The sequence below is a fragment of the Tamandua tetradactyla genome, chromosome 2 (genome assembly GCF_023851605.1).
Source record: "Tamandua tetradactyla isolate mTamTet1 chromosome 2, mTamTet1.pri, whole genome shotgun sequence".
Classification (NCBI taxonomy): domain Eukaryota; kingdom Metazoa; phylum Chordata; class Mammalia; order Pilosa; family Myrmecophagidae; genus Tamandua; species Tamandua tetradactyla.
The window spans coordinates 63,038,487-63,060,763 of NC_135328.1; the positions used below are offsets into that span (position 1 = coordinate 63,038,487).

At 38.1% G+C, this 22,277-nt stretch overlaps 1 pseudogene; it reads right to left on the reverse strand.

Moving 5' to 3' along the window:
- Positions 1-17,560: 17,560 nt before the first annotated feature.
- LOC143660576 (large ribosomal subunit protein eL32 pseudogene) lies at positions 17,561-17,953 on the reverse strand (annotated as a pseudogene).
- Between the last annotated feature and the right edge of the window lie 4,324 nt (positions 17,954-22,277).

Sequence of the window (22,277 nt, forward strand, 5' to 3'; positions counted from 1 at the left end):
AATATATCATAACACTGCCCTCCTACCTCCATGGTTTCTCATGAGAAAACAGAACTTTGTCTTATTGAGAATCCTCTGTATGTGATGTATTGTTTTTCTTTTGCTTCTTTCAGAGTTCTTTTTATCTTTGACATTTGACACTCTGTTTAATATGTGTCTCTGAGTAGGTCTATTAGGATTTGTTCTGTTTGGTGTACATTGAACTTCTTGGACATGTGTATTTATATCTTTCAGAAGAGTTGGGAATTTTTCAGCTATTATTTCCTGAAATATTCTTTTTGCCTTTTTTCCCTTCTTTTCTCCTCCTGGGAGACCTTTGTTGCATATATTTATGTGCTTCATGCTGTCATTCAAATCCCTGAGACACTGCTCAGTTTTTCTATTCTTTTTTATATCTGTTCTTCTGACTATTATTTCAATTATCTTGTCTTCTGGTTCACTGATTTTTTCTTCTGCCTGTTCAAATATGCTTTATACCTCTACTGAATTTTTAATCTCTATTATTTGCCTTTCACTCCCATTATTTCTATTGTGTTTCATTTTTTTAATGTTAATATGACCTTATCAATGATTACTTTAAATCTGATGATATAATATGGAAATTAAAAGACAGATTTTCAGACTGGACAATAAAACAAGATACATCTATATAACATCTACAAGAAACTAATTTGAATTATAAATTGATAAAACCAATGAGATGGAGAGAGATATACCAGGCTAACTCTCACCAAAAGAAAACTAGAGTAGGTTTATTTATTATAAACAAAGTAGATTTTATGATGTGGAAAGTTATCAGAAATAAATGGAGATATTGAATTGTGATTAAGAAGTCAATTTCCTAGAATACAACTATCTTACATATGCATTCCCTAAGAACAGAGTTCTGAGATATGTGGGGGAGAAAACTGATAGAAATGAAAGAAAAGAAAAAATTCAGTATTGTAGTTGGAGACTTCAACAAACTATTTCAATAATTGATAGATCCAGTACACAGAAGGTCATTAAAGATAAAGTTGTAAACAGCTCTAACAATCATCTTGATCTAATTGACATTTATGGAATGTGCCATTCAACAACAGCACAATAAACATTCTTTTCAAGTTCAAAGGGAACATTCACCAACATAGACCACACTCTGGGATACAGAACACACCTTAACATATTTGAAAAATTAATGTACTACAAAGCATGCCCTCTTACCACAATATTAAAATATATAATTGAAACATAGTTTGAAATCCCTCTTGTATCTGTCAAGTCATAATAGAGGTGTTTTGAGTCTGCAGTTATAATGGATTTATTTCTCCTTGTATTTCTATCAATTTTTTCTTTTTAAAATGTTTTTCTGTTGTTTTATATAACATATATACAAATAAAAGAAAGAAAAGGCAATGATTTTCAAATACACTTCAACAGGTAGTTACAGAACAGATTTCATAGTTTCTTATGGGTTATCATTCCACTATTTCAAAATTTTCCTAACTTATTCTACTATTTTAGATTTTTCCTTCTAGCTGCTCCCAAACACTGGAGGCTAGAAGAAATATATACATTTTTCTTTTTGTGAAAAAATAACATGCATACAAAAAAGCAATACAGTTAGAAGCACATCACAATTAGTTGTAGAACAGATTTCAGAGTTTGGTATGGGTTACAATTACACAATTTTAGGTTTTTATTTCTGGCTGCTCTAAGGTACTGGAGACTAAAGAAGTATCAATATAATGATTCAGCAATCATACTCATTTGGTACTGTGTTTCATCTTATACTTCACATTCTTCTTTTTGCTCACAATATTCTTGATCTTTTTTACATATGTTTTCCTTCATCTCCTTGAATTGATTTAGGAGATTTGTTTGAACTTCTTTTATTAGTTGCTCCTAATCCTATGTCTCGTCTGAAGTTTTGATTTGTTCCCTTGATTGAGCCATGTCTTCCTGCTTCTTAGTATCACTTATAATTTTTTTGATGATGTCTATGCTTCTGATTATCCTAATGAGTTAACTCTGAAGGTCGGGTCCTCCCTCTTGTCTAGGGTCTATTATTGATTGGCTTTGTGTTCAGGCTCTTCTTTGACACTTGGTCCAGCTTGTTCTAGGCTTTTTGCATAGCCCATCTTTAACTGATCAGATTTTCTCAGCTGTTCATCTTCTGATCCTTGTCCTGAATATATGATACCATTTTTAAGATTTAGAATCTTAAAATTTTAAAAATTTGTTTCACTTCCAGGAGAAATATTCCTTCTCTCTGATCCTTCTTTTGGAATCTTTATCTGTTCTATGTGGTTTTGTGCAGAAATTTCTCCCCAGTTCCTATGACTTGTTTAAGTTCTTTCCCTCATGTATTTTTATTTCCTTACACTTTTCAAATCTGGGACCCTTCTGTTTTAAAGTAGTTCAGTTTAACCTTCTTTTCCCCCTTGCTCTATGAGGCTCTTCTGCCTCTGCTTTCTTCCCTGGGAGGGCATCTCACCCAGGGAGCCAGAAAGGGGTCAATCCAGAAAGGTAGTTCACTCTGGAAAAGTCCACTTTAGGTTTAGGTGCTCCAGCCAATAGACACTGGATTGAGTGAGGTTACCACTTGCCAACTGTTCTATCATGGTCTCTACCTCCTTGTCCAGGGGCCCTTTTTTATGCATCACTCTTTGGTAGCTAGTTCCACCCTGGATCTCTGCAAACTTGGGACCCTATGCTTGGATATGTGTGGGTTTCTAACTTGCTGTGCTGAGTGGCTCTGCAGTTTGTGTTCATGGTGGGAGGATCTGGGTCACTGCCTCTGAATTACTCCCAAGCTGTGTTGGACCATGTGAGGGGGAGGGAAAAAGATTGGCAGGTCCAGGACAGAAATATCCTACCTGATATTGTTCTTTTCCTTCAATTCAGATTTATGGGGTCCTTTCCAGTCTCTACTGTACTCCAGAGTTCTAAACAAGTGGAATTTGTCACTTTAGTCACTGAATCTCTGGGGAGGTTTTTTCAGGAGATGTTTTATGTCACCATGGTGATGACATCACCCAAACATTTCTCTTTAATGTTTTTAAATTCTCTATTTCATTTCTCTGCGATATTCACTTTTACATCTTTTCTTCTGCTTGTTTTGGGTTTAATTTTCTCTTTTTTGGCTAGTTCCTCCAGTTGTGAGGTTAGGTCTTTTTCAATGTGAGCATATGGAGCCATAAATTTCCATCTCAGCAGTATTTTTGCTGCAGTCTATAAGGTTTGGTACATTGTATTTTTGTTTTCATTCATCTTAAGGTATTTCCTAATTTCCTTGTGATTTTTTCTTTGATCCATTTGTTGTTTAAGAGTGTGTTGTTTAATTTCCACATATTTGTGGGTCTTTCATTTCTCTGTTATCTTTTTTTCTAATTTTTTTGTATGCTGTATGGTGGGGGTTACATTTCATTATTTTTCCATGTGAATACCCCATTATTGCAGCACCATTTGTTGAATTTTTGTTTGCTTGATTTTTTTGTTTGCTTTTTTTCTGGGAAGTGTATGGGCTGGGAATAGAATCTTGGTCTCCCACATGACAGGCAAGAATTCTACCATTGAACTACCCTTGCACCCCCTTCCATCTGTTAGTTTTTTAAAAATAGTTTTATTGACAAATCTTCACACACATGCAGTCTATATGTGGTGTACAATGAATGGCTAACAATATCATCTCACAGTTGTGTATTCATCACCATGATCAATTTTAGAACACTTGCATCACTCCAGAAAAGGAAAGAAAAAGAAAAAAACTCATACATCCCATACCCCTTAGTCCTCCCTCTCATTGACCACTAGTATTGCAATCTACCCAATTGATTTTACCCCTTATTCCCCGATTACTTCTTTTTTTCTATATATTTTTTACTCCTTTGTCCATACCCTGGATAAAAGGAGTATCACAATCACACAGTTACATTGTAAAAGCTATATCATTATATAATCATCCTCAAGAATCAAGGCTACTGGAACACAGCACAACAGTTTCAGGTGCTTCCCTCCAACCACTCCAAAACACCATAAATTAAAATGGGATATCTATATAATGCATAAGAATAACCTCCAGGATAATCTCTTGGCTCTGTTTGAAATCTCTCAGCCACTGACAATTTTGTCTCATTTCTCTCTTCCCCCTTTTGGTCAAAAAGGCTTTCTCAATCCCATGATCCTTGGTCTCAGCTCATCCTGGGAGTTCTGTTCCATGTTGTCAGGGATCTTTACACCCCTGGGAGTCATGTCTCATGAAGGGGGAAGAGCAATGAGTTCACCTGCTAAGTGGGCTTAGAGAGAGAGGCCATTTCTGAGCAACAAAAGAGGTTCTGTGGGGGTGACTCAGGCATAATTATTAGTAGGCTTAGCCTATCCTTTGTAGGAATAGGTTTCAGAGGGGCAAACCCCAAGATTGAGAGCTCAGCCTATTGATCTGGTTGTCCCTATTGCTTGTGAGACTATCAGGAATTCTCCAAATGGGGAAGCTGAATATTTCCTCCTATCTCCTCAGTTCCCCAATGGAACTTTGCAAATACTTCTTTTTTCACTGTCTAAATTACTCTGGAATATATTGGGGCATCATACTAACCTCTCTATCTGTTATTGATTTCTAGCTTCATTCCACTGTGATCAGAGAAAATACATTGTATGATTAAAATATTTTTTAATTTATTAAGATTTGTTTTGTGGCATTACATATGGGTCTATACTGGAGAGTGGCCCATGTACGCTAGAGAAGAATGTGTATTCCTCTGCTGTTTTGTGAATAATTACATATTTGTTGGTTAAGTCTAGTTGGTTTAGAGTATTGTTCAAGTTTTTTATCTCTGTATTGATTTGCTTACCAGATGTTCTATCCATTACTGAAAGTTGTGTATCAATGTCTCCTAACATTAATGTAGAACCATCTATTTCTCCCTTCAAATCTGTCAGTATTTTGTTTTTATTTTTTGACTCTGCCATTGGGTGCATATATGTTTATAATTGCTGTTTTTGTTTGGTGAAGCTGATGAAATGCAATATACCAGAGTTAGATTGGACTTTTACAGTGGGAATTTATTAATTTACAATTTACTGCTCTTAAGCCATGAAAATGTCGAACTCAAGGCATCAGCAGGAAGATACCTGAACACTGAAGACAGGTTGTTGTCACTCAGGATACCTCTGTCACATGGGAAGGGACATGACCAGTATGTATCTACTTGTTCTTCTCCCCTGATTTCAATACTTCTCTTCTAGCTTCAATGGCTCCCTTTCTTAGCTTCTCTGGGGTTTTTCTCTAAAGTTCTCTGGCCTTCTCTTAATTTCATCTGTATATGTTTTATCCTCTTATAAAGGGCTCCAGTAAAAAGATTAAGACTCACCTCGAATGAAGTCACATCTCAATTGAAATAACCTAATCAAATGGCCACACAATAGGTTGACACCTGCAGGAATGGATTGAAAGAACATGATCCTTTCTGGGGTGCATACAGCCTCAAAACTACCACAGCTGCTATGTCTTCTTGTTAAATTGACCCATTTGTTGGTATGTAATGACTTCTTTGTCCCTTGTAGCCATTTTTTTTTTGCCTTAGAGTTTATTTTATTTGATATTAGTACAGCTACCCCAGCTCTCTTTTGGTTGCTCTTGGCATTTTATATATTTTTTCATCCTTTCATTTTCAATCTACTTATGTCTTTGAATTTAAAATGAGTCTACTGTAAACAGCATATAGTAGGGTCATGCTTTTTATCCACTCTGCCAATCTCTGCCTTTTTACTGAAGAGTCTAATCCATCTACATTTGAAGTGACTATTGATAATGCAGATCTTTCTTCTGCCATTTTGCTTTTTGTAAATCACACCTTCTTGACCGTGAGTTCTTCTGTTTCTATTTTGCAAGCTGCCAGAATGCAACATACCAGAAATGGAATGGCTTTTTTAAAGGAGAATTTATTAAATTGCAAGTTTACATGTTCTAAGCCCATGAAAATGTCCAAATCAAAGCAAGGTGGTAGAAATGTCCAATCTAAGGCATCCAGGGAGAGATACCTTGGTTCAAGAAGGCTGATGATGTTCAGGATTTCTTTCTCAATTGGAAAGGCAAATAACAAGCATAGTGATGTCTGCTAGCTTTCTCTCCAGGCTTCTTGTTTCATGAAGTTTCCCTAGAATAATTTTCTTTCTTCATCTCCAAAGGTCTCTGGCTGCATGGGCTCTCAAGCTTTTCCCAAAATGGTTCCCTCTTAAAGGGCTCCAGTAAGCAACCCTACCTGAATGGGTAGAGTCACATCTCCAAGGACCCCATCTAATCAAAAGTTACCACCCACAATTAGGTGGATCATATCTCCATGGATAATCAAAAAGCTCCCACCAAGCAATATTGAATTAGGATTAAAAGACATGGCTTTTCTGGGGTACACTACAGATTCAAATCAGCACACTTATTTTCATATTTATTTGATTTTTTGTATTGCACCATTTTGAGTCCCTTCTTATTTCTTTCTGAATATATTTTCCATATATTTTCTTTGTGGTTACCATGGAGTTAAAATTTAGCATCTTAAACATATAACGATCATATTTGATTTGATACCAATTTGACTTCAATAACATGCACACACATTTTTCTATATGTTTCCATCTTCCCACCTTTTCCTGTACTTGTTATGAACGGTATCTTGTGCATCCTACGTTCAAAACCATAAGGTTATCACTACTTTTTATGAATTTGTCTTTTAGCACCTGTAAGAAGTAAGATCTGGAGTTACATAACAAAAAAAACAAAATACAATATAATATTATTGGCATTTGTATTTACCCATATCATTACCCTCACTGGAGTTATTTATTTCTTCATGCCACTTCACTCTATTGTCTGTTGTCCTTTCCTTTCAATTTGCAGAACTCTCTTTAATATCTCTTGTAGGGCTGGCCTATTGCTGAGAAACTCCCTCAGCTTTTCTTTATTCTGGAATGTCTTAATTTCTCCCTGATTTTTGAAAGATAGTTTTGCTTTCTTTGCTATTGACCAAGAATTCTTGGTCAGCAAGTTTTTGCTTTTAGCACTTTAAATATGTCTTCCCACTACCTTCTTGCCTCCATGGTTTCTGATGAGAAATTGTACTTAATTTTTAAGAAATGTTTTTATTAATAAAACAACTTACAAACACGCAAACATTCTTTTTTTATTTATGATACATAACTACATACAAACACAAACTTTATCATATGATCATTCCTTTCTTGTCATATAATCAATAACTCATGCTGTCATCACATAGTTGCATATTCATCATCATGATCATTTCTTAGAACATCTGCATCAATTCAGAAAAAGCAATAAAAAGAAGACAGAAAAAATTCATATATACCATACCCCTTACCCCTCCCCTTCACTGATCACCAGCATTTCAATCTACTAAATTTATTTTAACATTTGTTCCCCCTATTATTTATTTTTAATCCATATCTTTTACTTGTCCATCAAAAAGGTAGACAAAAGGAACATCAGACATAAGGTTCTCACAATCACACAGTCACACTGCAACAGCCATATCATCATACAATTATCTTCAAGAAATATGGCCACAGGAGCACAGCTCCACATTTTCAGGCAGTTCCCACCAGCCTCTCCATAACACCTTAACTAAACAGGTGATATTTAATGCATAAGAATAACCTCCAGGATAACCTCTTGACTCTGTTTAGAATCTCTCAGCCACTGACACTTTATTTTGTCTCATTTCACTCTTCCCCCTTTGGTCAAGAAGATTTTCTCAATCCCTTGATGCTGAGTTCCAGCTCATTCTAGGATTTCTGTCCCACATTGCTAGGAAGGTCCATACTCCTGGAAGTCATATCCCACATAGAGAGGGGGAGGGCAGTGAGTTTGCTTGTTGTGTCGGCCAAGAGAGAGAGGTCACATCTGAGCAACAGAAGAGATTCTCTTGGGGGTGACTCAGGCCTAATTTTAAGTAGGCTTAGCCTATCCCTTGCAAGATTAAGTTTTATATGAACAAACCCCAAGATTGGAGACTCGGCCTATTGCTTTGACTGTCCCCACTGCCTGTGAGAATATCAAGAATTTTCCACTTGGAGAAGTTGAATTTTCCCACTTTCTCACCACTCCCCTTAGGGAACTCTGCAAATACTTCCCTAATCACTGTTCAAATTGCTCTGGGATTTATCTGGGCATCACACTTGTCAAACCTACAAAATCTCATGTCCTACACCAGGTTCCAAGTACTATGGTGTTCGATTAAGTTGTACACATATGTTATATTAGCAAATGGACTAGTCAAAATACAAATTTTGTATCAATTAAACATTGTTTACTTGTCTCATACATACTACTTAACGTTTTAAAATATTAATTACCATCTATTTTCAACACCCTGCATTATTGACATTCCTTTGTTCTTCTTCATGCAGAAACATTTTTTAATTTGCACATTTAGTCACTATCATTCTAGACATTCCTAGATTATACCATCTCAATCTTTATCGTCTGTCTTTCCTTCTGATTTCATTTGTGCCCCCAGGCCTTCTCCCTCTACCATTCTCACATTCAGCTTCATTCAGTTTTCTAACATTATAGTAATACAGTTAGGTAGCATTGTGCTATCCATTTCTGAATTTTTACAACCATTCCTGTTGCACAATCTGTATCAGCTCCGATTACCCAATCTCTACCCTATTTCAGTCTCCTGATGGTCTCTGTTACCAACTGAAATTCTCCAAGTTCATTCTCTAATATCACTTCATAACAGTGAGACCATACAGTATTTGTCCTTTTGTTTCTGGTTAATCTCACTCAACATAATGTCTTTAACGTCCTTCCATGTTGTTACATGTTTCATGTCTTTATTCTGTCTTACAGATGCATAATATTCCATCATATGTATATATCACAGCTTGCTTAGCCACTCATCTGTTGATGGACATTTTGGTTGTTCCCATCTCTTAGCAATTATAAATAATGGTGCTATAAACATTGGTGTGCAAATGTCCATCTGTGTTCCTGCCCTCATGTCCTCTGAGTAGATACCTAGCAATGATATTGCCAGGTCATACGGCAGTTCTATACTTAGCTACCTGAGGAACCGCCAAACTGCCTCCCACGGAGGTTGTACCATTTGACATTCCCACCAACAATGAATAAGTGTGCCTCTTTCTCCACATCCTCTCAAACACTTGTCATTTTCTGTTTTATTGATAATGGCCATTCTGGTGGGTGTGAGATGATATCTCATTGTGGTTTTGATTTGCAATTCTCTAGTAGCCAGGGAAGTTGAGCATCTTTTCATATGCCTTTTGACCATTTGTATTTCCTCTTCTGAGAAGTGTCTGTTCAAGTCTTTTTCCCATTTTGTAATTGGGTTGGCTGTCTTTTTGTTGTTGAGTTGAACAATCTCTTTATAAATTCTGGATACTAGACCTTTATCTGACATATCATTTCCAAATATTGACTCCCATTGTGTAGGCTATCTTTTTACTTTCTTGATGAAGATCTTAGATACACAAAAGTGTTTAATTTTGAGGACTTCCCATTTATTTATTTATTTCTTCAATGCTCATGCTTTGGATGTAAGGTCTAGGAAAACGCTTCCTACTATAAGATTGATAAGATATTTCCCTACATTTTCCTCTAACAGTTTTATGGTCTTAGATCCAATGTTTAGGCCTTTGATCCATTTTGAGTTAATTTTTGCATAGGGTATGAGATATGGATCCTCTTTCATTCTTCTGCATATGGATATCCAGTTCTCTAGGCACCATTTATTGAAGAGACTGTTCTGTCCCAGGTGAGTTGGTTTGACTGCCTCATCAAAGATCAAATGTCCGTAGATGAGAGGGTCTATATCTGAATACTCTATTCAATTCCATTGGTCAGTAAATTTATCTTTATGCCAGTACCATGCTGTTTTGAACACTGTAGTTTCATAATATACCTTAAAGTCAGGTAGCATGAGGCCTCCAACTTCATTTTTCTTTCTCAGGATATTTTTAGCTATTTGGGGCACACTGCCCCTCCAGATAAATTTGGTTATTATTTTTTTTTCTTTTTCTGAAAAGTAAGTTTTTGGGATTTTAATTGGTATTGCATTGAATCTGTAAATCAATTTAGGTAGAATTGACATCTTAACTATATTTAGTCTTCCAGTCCATGAATATGATACACCCTTCCATTTATTTAGGTCTTCTCTGATTTCTTTTAACAATTTAACAATTTCTTAGTATAGGTCTTTTGTCTCTTTAGTTAAATTCATTCCTAAATGTTTTATTCTTTTGGTTCCAATTGTAAATGGATTTTTTTTCTTGATTTCCCCCTCAGATTGTTCATTACTAGTATATAGAAACACTACACATTTTTGAGTGTTGATCTTGTAACCTGTCACTTTGCTGTACTCATTTATTAGCTCCAGCAGTTTTGCTGTGGATTTTTCGGGGTTTTCAGCATATAGTATCATCTCATCTACAATCAGTGAGAGTTTTACTTCTTCTTTTCCAATTCTGATGGCTTGTATTTCTTTTTCTTGTCTAATTGCTCTGGCTAGAACTTCCAACACAATGTTGAATCACAGTGGTGATAGTGGACATCATTGTCTTGTCCCTGATCTTGGGGGGAAAGTTTTCAGTTTTTCCCCATTGAGGATGATTTTAGCAGTGCGTTTTCATATATTCCCTTTGTCATCTTGAGGAACTTCCCTTCTATTCCTATCCTTTGAAGTGTTTTCAACAGGAAAGGATGTTGAATTTTGTCAAATGCCTTTTCTGCATCAATTGAGATGATCATGCGGTTTTTCTGCTTCAGTTTGTTGACATGGTGCATTACATTAATTGATTTTCTTATGTTGAACCATCCTTGCATACCTGGGATGACTCCTACTTGGACATGGTGTATAACTTTTTTAATGTGCTGCTGGATTTTGATTTGCAAAAATTTTGTTGAGGATTTTTGCATCTATATTCATTAGAGAGATTGGTCTGTAGTTTTCTTTTCTTGTAATATCTTTGCTGGCTTTGGTATGAGGGTGATGTTGGCTTTATAGAATGACTTAGGTAGTTTCCCCACCTCTTCAACTGTTTTGTAAAGTTTGAGCAGGATTGGTACTAATTCTTTCTTGAATGTTTGGTAGAATTCACATGTGAAGCCATCTGGTCCTGGACTTTTCTTTTTGGGGAGCTTCTTAATGACTGATTCAATTTCTTTACTTGTGATTGGTTTGTTGAGGTCATCTGTTTCTTCTCAAGTCAATGTTGGTTGTTCATGCCTTTCCAGGAAGTTGAACATTTTATCTACATTGTCGAGTTTACTAGCATAAAATCGTTCATAGTATCCTGTCATTACTTCCTTTATTTCTGTGGTGTCAGTGGTTATGTCTCCTCTTCCATTTCTGATCTTATTTATTTGCATCCTCTCTCTTCTTCTTTTTGTCAACCTCACTAAGGGCCCATCAGTCTTGCTGATTTTCTCGTAAAACCAACTTCCGTTTTTGTTGATTTTCTCACTTGTTTTCATGTTCTCAATTTCATTTATTTCTGCTCTAATCTTCATTATTTCTTTCATTTTGTTTTCTTTGGGGTTAATTTGCTGTTCTTTCTTTGGTTCTTCCAAGTGGGCAGCTAATTCCTCGATTTTTGCTCTTTCTTCTTTTTTGATATAGGCATTTTGGGCAATAAATTTCCCTCTTAGCACTGCCTTTGCTGCATTCCATAAATTTTGATATGCCATGTTTTCATTTTCAATTGCCTTGAGATATTTACTGATCTGTCTTGTAATTTCTTCCTTGAACTGCTGGTTGTTTAAGAGTGTGTTGTTAAGCCTCCATATATTTGTGAATATTCTGGCACTCTGCCTAGTGTTGATTTCCAGCTTCATTCCTTTATGATCTGAGAAAGTGTTTTGTATGATTTCAATCTTTTTAAAGGTATTGAGACTTGCTTTGTGACCCAGCATATGGTCTTTCCTTGAGAATGAACCATGAGCACTTGAGAAAAAGGTGTATGCTGCTGTTGTGGGGTGTAATGTTCTCTATATGTCTGTTAAATCTAGCTCATTTATTGTAATATTCAAATTCTCTGTTTCTTTATTAATCCTCTGTCTAGATGTTCTGTCCATTGATGAGAGTGGGGAATTGAAGTCTCCAACTATTATAGTAGATATGTCTATTTTTCTTTTCAGTGTTTGCCTCGTGTATTTTGGAGCATTCTTGCTCCGTTCATAAATATTTGTGATTGTTATGTCTGCTTGTTGCGTTGTTTCTTTTTTTAATACATAATGTCCTTCTCTGTCTCTTTTAACTGTTTTAAATTTGAAGTCTAATTTGGTGGATATTAGTATAGCTACTCCTACTCTTTTCTGATTGTTATTTGCATGGACTATCTTTTCTCAACCTTTCACTTTCAATGTATGTTTATCCTTGGGTCTAAGATGCATTTTCTGTAGACAGCATATAGATGGGTCCTGTTTTTTAATCCATTTTGCTAGTCCATGTTCTTTAATTGGAGATTAAAAGACATGTTAATGTTAATCCATTAACATTTAGTGTTATTACTGTACAGGCAGTACTTTCTTCTACAATTTTGCCTTTTGGATTCTATATGTCAAGTCTAATTTTTCTTCTTTTTACCTTTACTGGTGGTCTTCATTTCTATACTCTTCTCCACACCTCTCTCGCCTGTGTTTTCTTATATGTCTCTAGTGCTCCCTTTAGTATTTCTTGCAGAGCCAGTCTCTTGGTCACAAATTCTCTCAGTGAATTTTTGTCTGCTAATGTTTTAATTCCCCCCTCATTTTTGAAGGACAGTTTTGCTGGATATAGAATCCTTGGTTGGCAGTTTCTCTCTTTTAGTATCTTAAATATATCATCCCGCTGTCTTCTCTCCTCCATGGTTTCTGCTGAGAAATCTTTGTATAGTCTTATTGGGCTTCCTGTGTATGTGATGGATTGTTTTTCTCTTGCTGCTTTCAATATTCTCTCTTACTCTTTGACATCTGACATTCTAATTAGTAAGTGTCTTGGAGCATGTCTATTTGGATCTATTCTCTTTGGGGTACGCTGCACTTCTTGGATCTGTAATTTTAAGTCTTTCAAAGCAGTTGGAAAACTTTCAATGATAATTTCCACCATTAGTTTTTCTCCTCCTTTTCCCTTCTCTTCTTCTGGGACACCCACAACATGTATATTCATGTGCTTCATGTTGTCATTCAATTCCCTGCTCATATTTTCCATTGTTTTCCCTACATTTTCTTTTGCTTATCAGATTTCAGATGTCCCATCCTTCAGTTCACTAATCCTATCTTCTGTCTCTTGAAATCTGACATTGTAAGTTTCCATTGTTTTTTCATCTCTTCTACCGTGCCTTTCATTCCCATAAGTTCTGTGATTTGTTTTTTCAGACTTGTGATTTCTTCTTTTTGTTCATTCCTTGTCTTCTTTATATCCTCCTTCTATTCACTGATTTGGTTTTTGATGAGGTTTTCCATGTCTGGTCAAACATTCCAAATTAATTGTTTCAACTCCTGTATCTTATTTGAATCATTGGTTTGTTCCTTTGACTGGGACATTTCTTCAATTTTCCTAGTATGATTCATTATTTTTTTGCTGGTGTCTAGGCATTTAATTACCCTAATTAGTTTATTCTAGAGATTGTTTTCACTTTCTCCCCCTAGGATTTTCTTGCTGGGTGACTTTGTTGTCTTTCTGTTCTTTGACATTCAGTTCAGCTTATTCTAGTCCTCTAGCTTAGATTTTGTTTAATAGATCAGAATTTTTCAGTTCTTTTTTGTTGTTTCTTGGTCTGCTATATGTTGCCTTTTCCCCCTACCCTTAGGAGGTCTACATAGGTATTATAGGTCCCAATCAGATCTTCCCAGACAAAACTGGTCTCCTCTCAGGAAGAAAGAGTCAACTGCATCAGTTTTTCCTGAGGGTGAGACCTAGCAGGTTGAAAGGCTTTACTATGGAGCCTCTGGACTCCATGTTTTTCCTATCCTGCCCAGTATGTGGTGCTTGTCTGCCTGTGGTTCTCACCAGCATAAGGTGATGCAGTACCTTTAACTTCATCAGACTCTCCCTGCTAGGGACATGGTTGAGACAGAGGAGAAATTGTAGGCTGGCTTTAATTGCTTCACTTTTCCAGTCCCTGGGGTCTGAATTCCTTGAGGGAGGGATTCCACCTGAACTGGGCCCCACCCCTCTCCTGGGGAAGGCACAGGCTCCAGACAAGCTCTCAAACAAGCTCAATTTTGCCTATGTCTAGGGCAGTGGAGCCCGAGAAGCCTTGCAGTTGTATCCAAAGAGCAATCAATCTGCAGAAACAGAGTCACAAGAGAGAAAAAGAAAAATCCTTTTCAGAGCAGAACCCCATTCCTTGGCTTTGCCAATCAAGAGCTTAAGTTGATAAGTGGCTCTTGTGTGTCTCGAGGTCCTATATGACCCCTCCTTTCCTGCAGGGCCCAGACCATTTCCAATCCAAAAAAACCTCTTTTATTTTCCTTTTTTTAAATCTGTAAGCCCTGCCCCCTCTGCACTGGGGCAAAAACCAGCAACCTCTGCTTTTACCTGAAGTTCAGCTGAGTTGGAGCCTATTTTAGTAGTCAGAATTTGTTAATTAATTCCACAATTGGAGTTTTGTTGTGCTCAGCCCCTGCTGCTCGTAAAGTCCCTTTCCTTTCCCCCCTGGGAAGCAGTCTGTGGGGGAGGGGCACTGGCCACTGTGGCTTGGGGAACTCATGGTTGGGGGTGGCTCGTAGCCAGTCCAGCTGATCCAGACTGGGGTACACTGTGTGTCCAATCACTGACATGACCCCAGCAGTTGTTCTGTACTGTTCCTGGCTATTTACTAGCTGCTCTGGAGGACGAACTAAATCCCACACACCACTAAGCCGCCATCTTGGCTCACAAACATTCTTAACATACAAACATTCCATACATGGTGTACAATCAATGGCTTATAAAGTTCATCACATAATTGTATATTCATTGCCATGATGTTTTTTTGGACATTCATATCACTCGAAAAAAAGAAGTAAAAAAGAAAAACTCATACATCCCATACCCCTTACCTTGCCTCTCATTGACCACTAGTATTCCATCTACCCAATTTATTTTAACCTTTGTTCCCCCATTAATTGTTTATTTTTTACTCATATTTTTTACTCATCTGTCCACACTGTAGATAAAAGGAGCATCAGACACAAGGTTTTCACAATCACACAGTCACATTGTAAGAGGTATATCATTATACAATTATCTTCCAGAAACAAGGCTTTTGGAACATAGCCTTATAGTTCAGGTACTTCCCTCCAGTCACTCCAATACATAAACTAAAAAGGGGATATCTATATAATGCATAAGAATAGCTTCCAGGATAACCTCTTGACTCTGCTTGAAATCTGACACTTTATTTTACCTCATTTCTCTCTTCCCCCTTTTGGTCAAAAAGATTTTCTCAATCTCTTGATGCTGGGTCCTGTCTCATCCTGGGATTTCTGTCCCATGTTGCCAGGGAGGTTTACACCCTGGGAGTCATGTCCCACGTAGAAGGGCAGGGCAGTGAGTTCACTGGCTATATCAGTTTAGAGAGAAAGGCCACTTGTGAGAAACTAAAGTGGGCCTCTTGGGGTGACTCTTAGGCCTAATTTTAAGTTGGCTTAGCCTGTCTTTTGCAGGAATAAGTTTCATAGAGGCAACCCCCAAGATTGAGGGCTTGGCTTATGATTTGGTTGTCCACACTGCTTCTAGACTATCAGAAATTCTCCCAATGGGGAAGTTGAATATTGTTCCCTTTCTCCCCTTTCCCCCAAGGGGACTTTGCAAATACTCTATTCACTGTCCAAATCTCTCTGGAATTTATCGGGGCATTACACTAACCTGGGCAAACCAACAAAATCTCATGCTGTGTTCAAGATTCCATACACTTATGGTATTAACTAAACTGACCATACATGTTAAGTTAGGAAATGCACTACCCAAAATATGATACTTAATTTTATTGCAAGTTCCTTGTACATAACTCACTGTTTTTCTCTTGCAGCTTTCGTAACTCTCTCCTTGTCCTTGGCATTGGACAGTTGATTACTATGTATCTGGGCATGTTTCTTTTTTAATTTATCCTGTTTGGTGTTTGTTGGGCTTCTTGTATGTACCTATTCATGTGTTTCATTAAATTTGAGAAGTTTTCTGCCAATATATCTTTGAATATTCTCTCTGCACCCATTTCTCTTTCCTCCTTCTGGGACTCCCACAATGTATGCTTAGTATGCTTAATGGTGTAGCACAGGTCTCTTAGGCTCTTTTCATTCTTTTTTAAAAATCTTTTAAACTCCTGGTTCTCAGCCTGAATCATTTCTGTTTTCTTGTCTTTGAAATCACTTATCCTTTCTTCTACCAGTTCTAGTCTGCTGTTGAAATCATCTAGGGAATTTTTAATTTCAGTTATATGGACTGAAGTATTTCTGTTTGGTTCCTTTAAAAGATTTCTATTTGTTAATTGGGATTCTCATATTGCTCATTCATTTTCTTCATATCCTTTAGTTCTTTCTCTTTTTTTCCCTTTATCTTCTTGAGCATACTTGAAGATCGGTTTTTTCCTCTAAGTTTTTGTCTGGTATGTCCAAAGTCTGCTCTTCTTCATATGTAGTTTCTGGATTTTTATCTTATTCCTTTGGATGGGGAATCATTTCCTGTTTCTTTGTCTAATCATCTTTTGTTGCACACTTTATTATTATTATTATTTTGATATGGGCGGTCTTTGGGAATCGAACTTGGGTTTCTGGAATGGCAGGGACCACTGAGCCACCATTGCACCACCCCACTTTAATATTTTAGAATATTAACTCTGGGATTTCATCCCTGAGCTGTCCATTCCTTACATTTGTATCCAGCTAAAGATATGATAGAGACTTCCCTGAGTGCCAGGAGCTAACAAATAGACCTACAAATATCACCTTTCATAATATTTGCAAATTGGCTTTGTTTTGGCAGGTGGTCTCCTTCAGAATTTAGCCCTCCTATCAAGAGGATCAGTTGGAGTTGAACGTGAAGTGCAGGGTCCTTTCCATCTTTTCTGGATCTGAGTCTTGTCCTGGGTTTCTGCTTTCTTATGGATTTAGGAAATCCCCACTTTAAAGTAATCTGAATGCATCCTCTACTCTCTATGAAATAGACTTTCTCTCCCTCCCAGATGCTCTATTGTATGACTAATGCAGAAAATCCTTTGCCCCAGGATTTTCTTGGACTGAATTGTTTTCTTATACTGTGTTTGCTGTCTATAAGCTGCTTCTGCCTACAGGGTATGTTCTGGGAGAGTGAGCCAGAAAGGATTTTCCTTGTTCAGTCTTTCAGTTTGCCACCCAATAGATTGGCATCTGACATGCAGGCACCACAGAATGCACATAGGAGTTACTCTTCTCCCTGTGGAACAGGGCCAGGGACCCACATTGGGAGTGCTGACTGGTTCCACACTATGGTGGGGAGTCACTGAGGGCTGGGCCAGCAAGGGTGCCATGAGCTGTTCCTACTGATTTTACTTGACTTTTTACAGTTTTATTTCACACAAATAAAACTTGCACAAGAGCTGTCTATTCATTTTCTTTGCTACACAACCAGGCATTGGGGTTGGTGACTCTGATGGCCAGCTGGGCTGCTTTGTGGTTCTTGGAAGAAATGTTATGAGCACTCTTAGGACAATAAGATTTGTTCCACATCAGCAGCACTTCCAGCTCCCTGACATTGTAGACCAGGAACTTTCAGAAACTGCTGGGCAGCATGTGCTTTATTTATTTTTTGCTCCCATAACCAATGTTGGGTATCAAGATCTGGCCCTTGAATATTCTCTGTACCCTATTGTCAATGCCTCTGGGTTTCCACCAATTATGCCTAATTTTGACATATCAGTCTGACTGGTGCCAGATGAACTTCTTGGTCCTCTTTTTGACAATCTTGGGCTTCATCAGAGGTCCAAGGGCAGCCATGACCTTGGGTAGGAGATGGCTGCCACCTCTGTGGGCAGTGCTGAGGAAGAGAGAGGGAAGGAGCCTATTGATTTTTAAAGTTCAGTTTTCTTGGTTTGGTGCTTGCCCAGTTTCTGAAGCCCTTTGATGGTTTTTCAGGATTGTGAGGAAGATGACTCTGCCTGTTTTTGCTAGTTGTTCATGATTCTACTTGAGAATGGCACCTTGAAGTTTATTCTGCTATCTTGATCCAAAACAAATGATTATAGTATCAAGGTATATTGATATTGGCAATTTAATAAGCCCTTTATTATTTTTGCAGAAGTGACTCTCTTTTTGATCCTGGTGCAAAAATCAGGCATGAAGCAAAGAATATTATATTATGCTACTATACCCTTTCTGTTGGAAAAATTGTGTCTGCTCCCAACAAAAATATTTGATTGTTTAAAGATTAGCACATGGTTGTGGCAATTATAATTCAAAAAGATAAGATAAAACCAATTTATTTCATAAATTTGAATTTCATTTATAAAGACACAACCTTAATGTAATGTTTTCTCCTAGCTATTTGGCGTGGGAATTTTTCTTTACTTGAGGATCTTAACCTCAGTTTACAAGTAAGAACATCATGCTCACAGAGTTGACCCTTTCTAGAACTGTGGGTGGACAGTGGTAATCTGCACCTTGGCCTTGCCACCTTCTTGGACTTATCCCTGATAACTTTCTCCTTCAAACCCAGCCCAGCTTGTACCCCAGTCCTTCAGGAATTGACTGAAATGTCTGGTTTGTTGATGTGAAAAACTAATTTGAACTGAAGTGTTTATGAAAGACAATGGCTCAAATAGTTGCTCATTTCTGAAAATAATTTTATTTGAAAAGCAGCCCTCAATGCCCAAGTCCTAGGGGTGACTGTAGGAGAATTTTGGGGATTGTGAGTGATGATAATGGGGAGGAGGGCCTTTCCTGCCACCTGTAAGTCCCTTCATTTTGCCCTTTACTGAAAGCCACCTGTGCTCTTAGTGTTTGTACCAACTTTGACACTCTTTTTGCATCCCTGGGGTGTGATCTTTTAACACTCATCCCCACATTGACATTTTATCCCTAACCACCTGACAGACAAGAAATGGCAACTAGATTTCATCTCACATGCCAGCTCAGATCCATTGGGAGTGACTGACTGGAGCACTGTAAGGATAAGTTTTCTGGGGCCACAGCTGGTTCAGCAGGGAAGGTGGTATGGATTGGTTAATTATATCTGTCATGGTCAGTAGAAGGTGGGGTGTGGGCACACACATCACATACTTGCTATGTTTGTCCTAGATTGTCCCAGTACAGTGAGTGTCCCTGTGCCACATTAGGGAAGTCATTTTTCATAATTTAGCCCTAATTCTAAACAGCTCACCAAGGCTCAGATTTACTACTGAATTCTCCGAACCCCTAGAAGGTAACTATGTGCATCTTACATATATGACTATGACTGTGTGTTTCAGTTTGCTAATGCTGACAGAATGCAACATATCAGAAATGGAATGGCTTCTATAAAGGGAATTTATTAATTACAAGTTTATAGTTCTAAGGCCTTAAAAATGTCCAAGCTAAGGCATCCAGAGGAAATGCCTTGGCTATGAAGAAAGGCCAGATGGCCTCCAGGGTTTCTCTGTCAGCTGGGAAGGCACATGGCTGGTATCTGAGGTCCTTGCTTCTGGCTCGTTGCTTTGTGGTTCCGATTCCAGTGGCTTCCACTCCAAGTGTCGGTAGGCCCTCACTTAGCTTCTCTGGGGTTCTGGCTTGCTTAGCTTCTCATGGGAAGGCACATGGCAATATCTGCTGGGCTTCTCTCCTGGTTTCTGGTTTCAAATAGCAGATCCTGTGGGACCTTTTGGCATTTTCCTCTGCATTCACAAATGTCTGTGTCTGTGTTGGTTCCGAACTCTTTCTTTCTCTGTGAGCTCTTTTATAGACTCCAGCAAGCTAATTAAGACCCACCTAAAATGGGCAGAGTTACATCTCCATCTAAGCAAAAGCTCACAATTGATATGTCACATCTCCATGGAAACAACCTTATCGGGAGGTCCTGCCCTACGATGCTGGATCAGGATGAAAAGAACATGGCTTTTCTGAGGGTACATAACATTTTGAAACCAGAACACGGTGCAAGTAAGTTAGTAGCACCATCTTTGTGTATTTGCATAGAATGGCTCATTACCCCAACTCATTAGGCTGGATATAATAGATTTCTTTTCTTTTCTTTTCTTTTCTTTTTTTGTGTGGGCAGGCACCGGGAATCGAACCCGGGTCTCTGGCATGGCAGGAAAGAACTCTGCCTGTTGAGCCATCGTGGCCCACCCTGAATATAATAGATTTCATGAAGGGGCTTTCATTAGAGAGGCTTGCTATAGAGCACCAAGGTATGAAATTGTCAAACACTGTTCTAGATGCAAAGAATGTTTCAGATTTGGTTATTCATCCTTTAAAACACACCCAGAGGTGCACGGGTTGTTCAGTGGTAGAATGTTGATGTGGGAGAGAATCCCACATGGGAGATCCAGGTTTGACTGCTAGACCATGCACTCCCTCAAAAATGTGGGAAAACATACCCAGAATAGACATTTCTGGGCAGCTCAAGCTTAGGGAAGATATTATCTTTTTCTTTTTACTCTATTACTTTCAATATCATGTGCTTTTATACCTTCTGTGCTGCCAGAGAAATTTGAGCAGCTTTCAGAGTTAGTTTTTTCAGGGACAATTTTACTAGAACCCCTGCCCCCACCCCACCAGGGGAAAATGTAAAGGTTGAAGACCCTTACTTTAGCCAATACAAAGAATTAAGAAGTAAAGCTGCTTGCTGTAGTTTTTATTGGACTCTAGCTAGTTTCATACCTGAGCCCTTCGGTCAACAGAATGAGGTGTCCCTCATCAAGGATTAATATTTATAAAGACTATGCCCTTGTGGAATGATCTCAGAGCACTGTTGTGGTTAAAATAATGCAGTAAAGCATTCAGAAATAATTTCTAAACATCTTGGCCCTTTACTTGCCTTTCTTGAACTCTGCAATGGGAGATAAGAGATCACAGCAATATGTCTTTAAAATTTCCTTCTCTCCTGTCCATTACCTTCACACTGAAGTTGTTCTCTTATCTCCCTTACACCAGACTTCACTAAATCAGCCCATACCCCCATCATTTCTATCTTTGATGTCTCTTGTTCCCTCCCTTAGCAGTTCTTTTCTTCTGCACTACAAGTCAGAGTTTAATTAGCAAAGAAGGATGATCTGCATACTGGGGGCTGGGACAGGGAAGGTTAAGGTAACTCTCCTAAGCATTGGAGGAGGAGAAAGAGTAGAAATCAATATATATGGACATTTTTTCTTTTACCATGTACATCATGTGCATCCCTTAAGGATTCACATTTAGGTTGTTGAATCCAGTGGGTTACAACTGGATTATGTAGTAGTCACTGGAAAAAGGATTGGATTGCAATGCCCACATTGGGGACTCTGCAGAGCCTCCTCCATTCCATCCCTGTGTCTGACCTTCTGATCCATCACTACTGATCGTGTCTCTTGGGTTGAGAGCTAGTGCTTTGGGCTACATGTTTCAGTAACTGGCTATGGGTCCTGCCAATCTCCTTCTGCAAAGTGTTTGTCATGGCCTCTTTCCCACTAGCATAGGGATGTCTCCTCAAGATGGTCCTTTCTGGGGTAACTGTCTTTCTCTTCAACTCCTCTAAGCCCCTCTTTTGAAGTAGGTCTTCAGTACATACATTCAGTTGGTAATTTAGGTATAAAGTCCATTTTATCATTGTCTAAGGGAATTTGGGTGGTACCAGTGCACCCATGTGGGTAAATTACAGTTACAGAGCCTCACTAACCTTTTTTTTTTTAATCGCCTTTATAGCTCCTCCTTTGTTTAATTCCCAGAGCTACCTTTAAGCCCAATCCTGGCTTTTTTTTTTAGGTGCAACTCTCAGGTGGATTTTTAACATCACCACCTCCAGCCACAGCTTCTCAATCAAGACTTCCTTCTTGTGGTTTTCTTTTGTCAGGGGAATTCTCCTTGCTTACTGTTCCTTAATCTCAAATTTTTTCTTTCTTTTTAAAAATGAAACAGTTCCTCATTATATATGGGAGTCAAAGATGCATGCTTGCCGGGATTTCCCTGGAGAACAGGGGAGAAGAAGGGGCGCCATGCAGGATTAAGAAATGACAGACACAAGAAGTTAGTTGAGTGGGGTCAGGGGACTCAAGCTCATCAGGAGCAAGAGCAAGAGCCCTGAATAAACTGACGTTCACATATTTACTGTGTTCTTACATGGGAACTGCTTTAGGGAGTATAATCAAAGCAA